Source organism: Arachis ipaensis, chromosome B5 (genome assembly GCF_059453495.1).
Source record: "Arachis ipaensis isolate K30076 ecotype BB chromosome B5, ASM5945349v1, whole genome shotgun sequence".
Taxonomy (NCBI): domain Eukaryota; kingdom Viridiplantae; phylum Streptophyta; class Magnoliopsida; order Fabales; family Fabaceae; genus Arachis; species Arachis ipaensis.
The window spans coordinates 73,965,615-73,977,684 of NC_142440.1; the positions used below are offsets into that span (position 1 = coordinate 73,965,615).

The following is a 12,070-nucleotide window of genomic DNA, read 5'->3' on the forward strand; positions in this document are numbered from 1 at the left end:
TCTGTTGATCCTTCCATGAGAGATTTGGATGATTTCTCCATGAAGGATTATAGGTGTTTCCATAGGGTTCTCCCATGTAATTCACCTCTTCCATTCTTGGGTTCTCAGGATCATAAGCTTCTTCTTCAGAGGAAGCTTCCTTAGTATTGCCTGTTGCTGCTTACATTCCAGACAGACTCTGAGAAATCATATTGACTTGTTGAGTCAATATTTTATTCTGAGCCAATATGGCATTCAGAGTATCAATCTCAAGAACTCCTTTCTTCTGAGTTGTCCCATTATTCATAGGATTCCTTTCAAAAGTGTACATGAATTGGTTATTTGCAACCATTTCAATGAGTTTCTGAGCTTCTGCAAGCGTCTTCTTCAGATGAAGAGATCCTCCAGCAGAGCTGTCCAATGACATCTTGGATAGTTCAGACAGACCATCATAGAAGATTCTTATGATATATACTCCATTCTGAAAGCATGTCAGAAGGGCACCTTCTGATCAATTGCTTGTATCTTTCCCAAGCTTCATAGAGGGATTCATCTTCCTTCTGTCTGAAGGTTTGGACTTCCACTCTAAGCTTGCTCAATTTTTGAGGTGGAAAGAACTTTGCCAAGAAGGCATTGACTAGCTTTTCCCAAGAGTTCAGGCTTTCTTTGGGTTGTGAATCCAACCATGTCCTAGCTCTGTCGCTTACAGCAAAAGGGAAGAGCATAAGTCTGTAGACTTCAGGGTCAACCCCATTGGTCTTGACAGTGTCACATATTTGCAAGAATTCAGCTAAGAACTGATGAGGATCTTCCAATGGAAGTCCATGAAACTTGCAATTCTGTTGCATCAGAGAGACTAATTGAGGCTTAAGCTCAAAGTTGTTTGCTCCAATGGCAGGGATTGAGATGCTTCTCCCATAGAAGTCAGGAGTAGGTGCAGTAAAGTCACCAAGCACCTTCTTTGCATTGTTGGCATTATTGTTGTTTTCGGTTGCCATGTCTTCTTCTTGTTTGAAAAGCTCTGTTAGGTCCTCTATAGAGAGTTGTACTTTAGCTTCTCTTAGCTTTCTCTTCAAGGTCCTTTCAGGTTCAGGATCAGCTTCAACAAGAATGCCCTTGTCCTTGCTCCTGCTCATATGAAAAGAGAGAAGAAGAAAATATGGAATCCTCTATGTCACAGTATAGAGATTCCTTGAGGTGTTAGAGGAAAAGAAGAATAGAAGGAGGAGGTAGAGAAGAGAGAATTCAAACTTGTCAAGGGAGATAGAGTTCGGATTGCTCATTGAGGAGGGGTGTGAGTCCTTAAATAGAAGGGTGTGAAAAGAGGGGAAGAATTTTCGAAAATAAATTAAAAGATTTTGAAATAATTAAAAGAAATTTTTGAAAATTTGATTTATGATTTTCGAAAACTAAGATTGGGAAAGAAATAAAGTGATTTTTGAAAAAAAATTTGACATTAGAAATTAAAAAGATATGATTGAAAATTAATTTTGAAAAAGATGTGATTGAAAAGATATGATTGAGAAGATATGATTGAAGATCAAATTAAAAAGAGAAAGTTTTAAAATTAAAGTTGATTACTTGACTAACAAAAAATTAGAAGATATGATTCTAGAATTAAAACTTTTGATCCTTTCTTAATAGGCAAGTAATAACTAGAAAATTAAATTATTAATTGTAGCAAGGATTTTCGAAAATAGTAATAAATAAAAAAATTGAAAAGAAATTGATTTTGAAAAATTATGAAGATTTGAAAAAAAATTTGAATTAAAAACAAAATCTTCCCTCTAGTGTCATCCTGGCGTTAAACGCCCAGAATGGCATCCATTCTGGCGTTTAATGCCCAAAATTCTACCTTTTTGGGCGTTAAACGCCCAGCCAAGTACCCTGGCTGGCGTTAAACGCCAGTTTTCCTTCTTCACTGGGCGTTTTGAACGCCTAGCTTTTTCTGTTTAATTCCTCTTCTGAATGTTCTGAATCTTCAATTCTCTGTATTATTGACTTGAAAAGACACAATTTTAAAAATTTTTTTGGATTTTTAATGATGAGAAACAATAAAAAAATACAACTAAGATCAAATAAACAATGCATGCAAGACACCAAACTTAGAAGTTTGTATACTAAGATACATAAAATACTTTTGATTTTTATGATTTTATAAATTTTTTTTTGTGATTTTTTTCGAAAATTATATGGAAAAGAGAATAAAGAGATTCAAAACTTCTAATAAGAATTCCAGGAATCATCCAACGTTAGTCTAAAGCTTCAGTCTAAAAAGATTTGACATGGCTAGCCAAGCTTCAGCAAGACATTACATTCAGCAGCTAAATTGATGAAAATCAATCAGCTTTTCTGATGATAAGAACATCACCATGAAACTCTAGAATTCATTCTTAAAAATAAAAAGAAAAGTACCTAATCTAAGCAACAAGATGAACCGTCAGTTGTCCAAACTCGAACAATCCCCGGCAACGGCGCCAAAAACTTGGTGCACGAAATTGTGATCATCAATGGCGCCAACAACTTCGTACGCACAATTGTAATCTCGACTCTTTATCACAACTCCGCACAACTAACCAGCAAGTGCATTGGGTCGTCCAAGTAATACCTTACGTGAGTAAGGGTCGATCCCACGGAGATTGTCGGCTTGAAGCAAGCTATGGTCATCTTGTAAATCTCAGTCAGACGGATTCAAATGGTTATGGAGAATGGGTAATTAAAATATGAATAAAACATAAAATAAGATAAGATAGAGATACTTATGTAATTCATTGGTAGGAATTTCAAATAAGCGTATGAAGATGCTTTGTTCCTCTTGAACCTCTGCTTTCCTATTACCTTCTTCCAATCATTCATACTCCTTTCCATGGCAAGCTTTATGTTGGGCATCACCATTGTCAATGGCTACTTCCCGTCCTCTCAGTGAAAATGTTCTACGCATGCTGTCACCGCACGGCTAATCATCTGTCGGTTCTCGATCATGTTGCAATAGGATCCATTGATCCTTTTGCGTCTGTCACACGCCCAACACTCGCGAGTTTGAAGCTCGTCACAGTCATCCCTTCCCAGATCCTACTCAGAATATCACAGACAAGGTTTAGACATTTCGGATCTCAGGAATGGCCGCCAATAATTCTAGCCTATACCACGAAGGTTCCAATCTCAGATTAGAAACCCAAGAGATACGCATTCAAGCTTGTTTGCATGTAGAACGGAAGTGGTTGTCAGGCACGCGTTCATAGGTGAGAATGGTAATGAGTGTCACATAATCATCACAATCATCATGTTCTTGGGTGCGAATGAATATCTTGGAGAAGAAATAGACTTGAGTTGAATAGAAAAACAATAGTACTTGTATTAATTCATGAAGAACAGCAGAGCTCCACACCTTAATCTATGGTGGGTAGAAACTCCACCGTTGAGAATACATAAGAACAAAAGGTCCAAGCATGGCCGTGAGGCCAGCCCCCAAACGTGAAAAGGTCTTTCAAAGTATGAAAATACAATAGCAAAAGGTCCTATTTATAGAAAACTAGTAGCCTAGGGTTACAGAAATAAGTAATTAATGCAGAAACCTTCTTCCGAACCCACTTGGTGTGTGCTTGGACTGAGCATTGAAGCTTTCAAGTGTAGAGACTTTTCTTGGAGTTAAACGCCAGCTTTTGTGCCAGTTTTGGCGTTTAACTCCAGCTTTTATGCCAGTTCTGGCGTTTTGACGCCAGAATTTCTATGCTGACTTTGAACGCCAGTTTGAGCCATCAAATCTTGGGCAAAGTATGAACTATTATATATTTTTGGTAAGCCCAGGATGTCTACTTTCCAACGCAATTGAGAGTGTGCCAATTGGGCTTCTGTAGCTCCAGAAAATCCATTTCGAGTGCAAGGAGGTCAGAATCCAACAGCATCTGCAGTCCTTTTTCAGCCTCTGAATCAGATTTTTGCTCAGGTCCCTCAATTTCAGCCAGAAAATACCTGAAATCATAGAAAAACACACAAACTCATAGTAAAGTCCAGAAATGTGATTTTTAAATAAAAACTAATAAAAACATAATAAAAACTAACTAAAACATACTAAAAACATACTAAAAACAATGCCAAAAAGCGTATAAATTATCCGCTCATCAATCTAACACATTCTGCCTTTGCATGTGTTGTATGCATGTCTCTGGTTGGTGTAGGTATCGGAGCTAGAATTTATTCAAGCACATACATCTTCCTACAACTTTGACACTGCTTCTCAAGAAGATTTCTTCTAGCAGTTCATCTGGAATAACTGGCAATGGTAGATAAATTAGTTGGAATTCACTCATTTTTCTGTAGGCACATTTGGCATTCTTGGTTTTCGGTAGTTAAATGTTTGATGTAGTTTTTGTTTATTTGAAAAGTCTTTGGTTGACTTATAAGTAATGAAGTTAAATTTCTCTAACTTATTAATTGTGTGAGATGTTGCATCCAATGAAAATTGGTATGGCAGAATATTGTGTTACCGGTGTTATTGTTACCAGTTGGAATTAGCTGTTGTTTACCATAAAAATTGTCTCGTCTACCAAAGTTTTTGCCTTTGATAGCAAATATAAATTATGTGGGAGATCCAACATTATTGTGTAAATTATCTCTGATTTTTTGGTTATTTAATTTGAAATTAGAAGCTGCTTCCAATTTTTCCTTGTTGAATGGAAATGCATGCTAATCAAATCCATGTGTCCTGCATGTGTATTTACCTTATCTTGCTAAGTGAGTCACTAATCGTATTTACCTTATCTTGCTAAGTGAGTCACTAATTGTTTATACGTATCAATTTCATTTCCAATATTTTTTCCCTTATCACACCTAGAGAACCCGTCATCCTAAAGAACACCATCTCACTCCCAGTTTAATCATTTCTGCAGATTCCGCATAAAGTATTAAAAAATTTTCCAATCCCTAATTAGGATGTTACCACTGCCACAACCTTTACCCATGTAGCCAGACAAATACCACAATGAATTCTTGCACGTGAAAAAGCTTTTGTTAACAAAATTTCTTATAAATAATGTCTGGACGATTAAAATTCTTGTCATGGTTGAATTGTGTGACAGTTAATCAAACCAAAACCACTATAATGTCGTATATATGACCCATATATACATTAACAAAACCATAATTTCAAACACGATAATTTACATTAAGAAAACCAAATTTAAAAGACACAATACTAATCCAACATGTCCACAAAACTAAATATGTACATATAATTGTTCACAAATGGCCACCGAAACATTCTTACAAAACATAAGTGCACCATATATTAATACCAAACACAAATAACTTAATGTTGTTCTGTCCTATGATGATGGTCTTCCCTGGTTCACAGACGACTCGGAAAAGTCAGACGAGAAAGTTCTCCGGTATCTCCTACTAGGTCCTGCCACTTTCCCTCCCCCCCTGTTGATGGAGGTTGATCCTGTAATAATTTCAGAAAAATTATTCTACACGAACGAATAGAAAAAGACTGTTAATTTAACTCGCTAAGTACATGAATTATTGTTACCTTGACTCCTGAGAACGTGGTGGTGAACCTTGATGCCTCCGACGCTACAAATATAATAATCGATCGGTCTCAAACGCAATCAACTGTGCTTCCTTGTTGAAGTGTGCCTTGCATTGGTCCGCTAGCCACTATATGATTTGGTCAGGCAACACATTGGACGCATATATCTCGTCAACCGCTCTGGGCTTTTCCTCCTTATGAGTAGTCCCATGCAAGCATGTAGAAGATACCCCAACCAACGTAACTCAATTCCACAATAAGCAGCAGAGATGGTCGATAGAGAGATCTTATCCTCCCTATGTCCAATCCTTTAATCCAGAACTTATCACCCTCTCTCTTTGGATAGATATGGAGGCAGTTGTCTTGACGGTCTATGAAGTAGAGATCAATGGTTGTGAAGAAAGAGAAGTGCCTTACAATGTGTGGTGGAAACTGGATATCTTCCTATAGTAAGAAAAACAAACTAACATGTTACACACATGTTGAAACATTAGTTTCAAAAAAGAAAAAAGAAGAAACATATGTGGTGTAAGGCATAAACTTACATCTGTTGTGAATAGGTTTAACACGAAAGTCTGGTCAGGGAATCTCCGTACGTTCCTAAATGCATTAACATAACTAGCCAAACGGAACCAAAAAATGAAAATTCATTAATCTTAAAAAGAACAAACCATGGAAGATAGAAGGTAAGGTGTGTGGAAAAATACTTGATCAAAGTAGATAACAGTTAGATGCTTACCGAAATTCTGGCTCCATATTTCTCTGCTAAAAGTGATGACTAGTTGCTGCAGTTGCTCAACGAATAGGGGACGAGAGTGAATAAGAAGAAGGTGTAAATTGTTCGTATCAAGTGATGTTGGCACGAAGTCATGTTTAACTTTTAATGAGGATAGACCCAAACGTCGTACTGGTTGCATTAGAATTCGATGGGATACCTCAAAGCCACCCATTAGTAGTCAAACCGTTTCGAAAATTTAAATTGATTAATAAAACCGATAATAAACTCTCTTTTGTTGGTAATCATTTGGTTTCGAAAAGGTAAATGAAGTTTAATAACCCTTCGTTGGTATTACTTACTAAATAAACATAACGTACACACATTATAAGAAGTATAATCTTGTGTTTGTCATTAGGTAAACTATTCAAATCACTTCTAGTTAATTGCTTTACAAAATATGAAAATATTTCAAAACAACATAACAAAATGTGGTATTCCATTTTTAGACAAAAATATTTTATAATGGAGTCAAAAAATCCTATTAATGTATTTCATTATCAAACTCTCACTTAATAAAATTTTTTATTTTTTATAGCGGGTTTGGGCCGACTGGTTCGATGTATTATGACCCCGTAGTAGTTTTTTTCTCAATCAATAAGCATAATATAAAACCTAAATCGAAAACCAACGTAAATTACTACAAATAACATAATCATAATAACTTATTGCAAGCATTAAAGTATCAAAAGTCTAAGCAATTAACACAATTATTTGACGGGCATAGGTATAACTCAGAGCATATTTCCTTTCCCGTTAACCAATCACTCTTCCTTTTTAGATATTTCATTGTAGTATATCTGTGCTGCCTGAAGCACTTCCTGCAATTTCAAATTGAATGGATTCATGACCAGATCAATAGCTAGCCACAACCTTATGCTATCATTTACCTAAGTTCAAAATAGTCTGATGTAAGCATATGTAACATTAACATTTTTTAAGACTATACAAAACCATCAAAGGAATTTTATAATTATATTGATAATGTAGTCATCCCTCCATTGGTACTCCCTCATCCAGGTGGTCACCCAAACACCACAATCATTCTTTTCATATTAAAAACCTTTTGTTAAAATCTATAACTGCGTTAATTTCTTAGCATACAAGATCATAGCAAATGGAACAGGACTATATCGAATATAATGGTCCTTAACTAAGGCTGGATGGAAAAGCAGTGTATAGCATATTAACAACATCAATATATAGGCGGCCTCCTTAAGTTGTGTCAAAGAAAAAATTTTCATCACATTTTAACAAAATCATTGATGTCTGGTTAGTAATTTAGAAATCAACTAGCAACATAAATTTGTTTTGTTTGTTACGAGTCATCCCTTTGCTCGCCAATCCCTACAGGGTATATTATAAGATAATCCAAAATTACTGGTCTGTGTGTTGTCTGGTGAGCATAGAAGGCCGAGTCATCAAGCATCTCCTCAAGAAACAATGCCTGTAATCATAGTAAAATTTATTTCATGTGTGTGAAGTCTACTGCGTGTTCAAGTAATTTAGAATCGTAGTTTGTTGTCATTAGAAATTTTAGAGCAGTACCATTACTTTGGCATAACGATGGCGCCTGGTTCTGCTCAAGACGCATGGCTTAGAATCTAGTAATATCAGGTGTCATTCATTGGAATGAAAATCTAACATTAATACATACATAAGTTATATTGGAATAAGCATTTTCTACTGACAGTAACATACACTGTGATCCGTAAAGTAGAAAATTACCTTGCATAAGGTTTCAAACTCTCCCATGTATTCCTCAGCGTAATAGCGTTTCAGAGTCTTTGGCGAGTGAATCCAATTAAGGGCAAATTGCTGAAATTTGAGTTCACGGCACATGTATAAGACCAAAGGAAACCAGGCCATGGACAATATGTTAATGGTTTGCACTCACCAAAAATATAGTGGGTAAAAACCATATGCAGGGAAACCTGGTGTCCTTGCGTGCATCAGACATGAGCATACTTGATGTCAAGTTTATGATCTGGTTTATCATTCGTTGTTTGACGGCCAATAAGAAAAATTATAAACAGTTATTCCCTTAATACAACTACTTTGTATGGTCATAATTTCATTCACGAAATTAAATAACAGTAATGACGAAAAATCCATACCTCATCCACCAATGGTTTGTTTGGTAGTAGAGTATACATGACTCTCTTATTAGCGTGCCACAAGTTTGTCTGTGAAATTATCTCCGAATTCAATTCTTCATCTTCCATATCTGAACCAAAGACATACGTGACGACTAAAACTTCGTCCTTGCACAATGCCATATCAGCTGAGGGATGGAACAGAATAGGCGTCCATTGAGATAATTGTTAGTTACCCATTAGTTAATAAAACTTACTTAGAACAACAAATGTTTACGATTTCTTAACAGGAGATAACCCACCGCAGGTATCTTTGCGGGCTCCTTCCTTAGTGGCAACTTTTGATCAGCCGGGTTGAAGTAGCTAACATTCATAGCTTTGTCTACGCTATTAGGTATTATTGGTTTTGTATCTGTCTTCTTTCCAGTAGCATCATCACAGAACAAATTGCGGCGAATAACGTATTCTGCTAGCGTTGTTTGTTCACACTTCGGAGACATTGAACAACACTTTGTATCTTTATGCGAAATTGAATCCACGGGTTAATGAATACTGGACATGTTGGATCTATTCTTTTTGGATGAATCTAGATTCCTCTGAAGAGTACCTGATGGCATACTGAATCCGCTGATAATCACAAGCATTACTGTAGGGTTGAATTTATCAGCCAGACCGTTCCGAAGATTAAGCGTTTGTGGTATTGTTCCGAACAACGGATAACACGTCTTGGCCTGGGAAGCAATGAGGTTTGAAAGTGTATTCATCATCGTCGACATTTGCGTCACGACATCTTTTAGGGACCCTTCTTCAAAAGTATTTCTACCGAAGTCCTCGCCAATATCTTTACTGGCTCCACCATTAAAATTTACATGTAGTCGCTGGTCATTTATAGTGCTTTCGCGGAGACTATGAAAAACAACAGATAAAATATGTCGATATTCTATTCAGAATTGTTTTAAAATTTGTTGAAATACAGTTTATTTCTAACCTGGATGAGAGTTCTATCACGTACTTATCAACGAATTTCCTTGAGATTTTTCTAGTTTGTTCTTTTTTGGCTTCGTCGTCTCCCTTTTCTATTTTTTGTGTTGAGCGTCGCTTCCCTCTGGCAGCCATTGGGTGTTTTAGTTGTTTTAATTTTAAAAAAACACGAAAAATATTGCAACATGTACCATTAATGAGTTGCACTCTACTACCAACCACAATTCCTTAAAAGAATAACAAACATGGTGGCTAGTCCTTACTATTCAAGGAGTTCCAACAGCAGACTGATATTTGGTAGTAGACCCCTAATATAGGAAGCTGTTTACGTATTCAGTTTATATTCCTAACGTTTTGTAAAAAAATTATTTAATTTATAACTCTATTTTCTGATTTTCTGATTGGTAATAAAGAAGGCTCCATCATTTGACCTCAAAATTGAAGTTTTTCAGCAATTTATCAATGCATTACTTTATTTAGGTTGTTGTAGTCAAAGCTAATAAAAATTTTCCAATCACTCTGTATTATTTTCCTAAACCAATATGTTACCTAAAAATTCACTATAATTTTTGTAATGAATGCTTGTCTCTATGAAAGTTAATTAATTAAATCTCGTTGTGTATGATCCTTGTTTAAATTGTGTGCAGACTTATTAGGGATGTTGTTATCACTTATCACACACCCCGTCAAAGATCTTTTTCACAACAAAATTTAATGAGACGGCTATATACTCCATCAACTCGAGAAGGTCAATTTGAAAAACATACACCTATTAGGTCAATAACTCGAGAAAATAGTTTTTTTCCCTTTCCTATGAGTTATATTCCATTTCATTAATTATGTGTATTACATTACCTGTCTCCCACATATGTCTATGGCTTTTTCTTTGTGATGGACACTCTTCATCTAATTTATTACCTAATGACTTTTTGCTTTCCTCTTTTTACCATCGCCTATAAAGATAGATATAGGAGAATGAAGTTCCCATCTCTCATCACAAAAACAAAAACATAACTCTGTTACTCAAACGAAAATTATGAAAATAAAAAACATACACTAATAGATCATTAAACTCTAAACCCTTAAACCATAAACCATGAAGCAAAAAACACTTAACGCTAAATCATAAATCGTAAATTGTAAATCGCAAATACTAAACCATAAACTGTAAATCGTAAACCGTAAACCCTAAACCCTAAACCCTAAACTGTAAATCATAAACCATAAACCGTATCCATAAACCAGAAACCATTAACCCTGAACCATAAAACATAAACCGTATCACGTAAAACCTTAAACAGAAACACTTTACCGTAAACCCTAAGACGTAAACCGTAATCCCTAAATCATAAACCGTAAACCAGAAACCATTAACCCTAAACCATAGAACCGTAAACCCTATCAGGTAAAATCTTAAACCTTAACACTGGACTATGAACACTAAATTGTAAGCCGCAAGGCCGAAGCCATAAATTATAAACCGTAAATCCTAAAAACTAAACCGTAAACCATAAATCATAAACCGTAAATCCTATACACAAAATCGTAAACTGTAAACTCTACACCATGAACCGAAAATAGCATACCTTAAACCGCATACCCTAAACCGTAAATACTAGACCATACACCCTAAAATCTAAACTCTAAACTTTAAATCGTAAACCCTAAATCCTAAACCATAAATCACAAAAACCCTAAACCATAAATACTAGACCATATACCCTCAAATCTAAACCCTGAACTGTAAACTGTAAACCCTAAACCCTATACCGTAAAACCTTAACCATAAACCATTTACCCTAAACCATAAGACGTAAACCATAAACCTTAAATCGTAAACGATTAACCAGAAACCATTAACACTAAACCATAGAACCGTAAACTCTATCACGTAAAATCTTAAACCTTAACACTGGACTGTGAACACTAAATCGTAAGCCGTAAACCCGAAGCAATAAATCCTAAATCGTAAATCCTAAACACTAAATCGTAAACCATAAATTATAAACCATAAATCCTACATACAAAACCATAAACCGTAAACTCTACACCCTGAACTGAAAATCGCATACCTTAAATCGCATATCCTAAACCGTAAATACTAGACCATACACCCGAAAACATAAACCTTAAACTATAAACCGTAAACCCTAAATCCTAAGACGTATTCTATAAACCTTATCACATAAACCCTTAACCCTAAATACTGAACCGTGAACATTATACCATAAAACGTAAACCCTATCACGTAAAACCTTAAACCTAAATGCTGGACCATGAACACTAAACCGTAAGCCATAAACTCGAAACCATAAATCATAAACCAGATATCCTAAACACCAAATCGTAAACTGTAAACTCTAAAAACTAAACCGTAAACATAAAATAAACCGTAAACTCTACACACTGAACCAAAAACCGCATACCATAAACCACATACCCTATAACTGAAACCCTAAGAGGTAAACCATAAACCCTAAATCGTATACCATTAACACTAAACCATAGAACCGTAAACTCTATCACGTAAAACCTTAACCCTAAATACTAGACCGTGAACACTAAACCGTAAACTATAAACCCTAAACCATAATCATAAACCAAATATCCTAAACACTAAACCGTAAACCATAAACCCTACAGCAAACCATCATTCACCAAACCCTAAACTTATAACCGTCATTTAGCGAACCCAAAAATCTAAACCCT

At 35.6% G+C, this 12,070-nt stretch overlaps 1 non-coding gene across 1 annotated transcript; it reads left to right on the forward strand.

The window, feature by feature from the left end:
- The first annotated feature begins 464 nt into the window (after positions 1–464).
- On the forward strand, positions 465–572 carry LOC148564637 (small nucleolar RNA R71). Its single transcript, XR_015884540.1, has one exon. It is a non-coding gene; the product is annotated as a small nucleolar RNA R71 (small nucleolar RNA).
- The last annotated feature ends 11,498 nt before the right edge of the window (positions 573–12,070 follow it).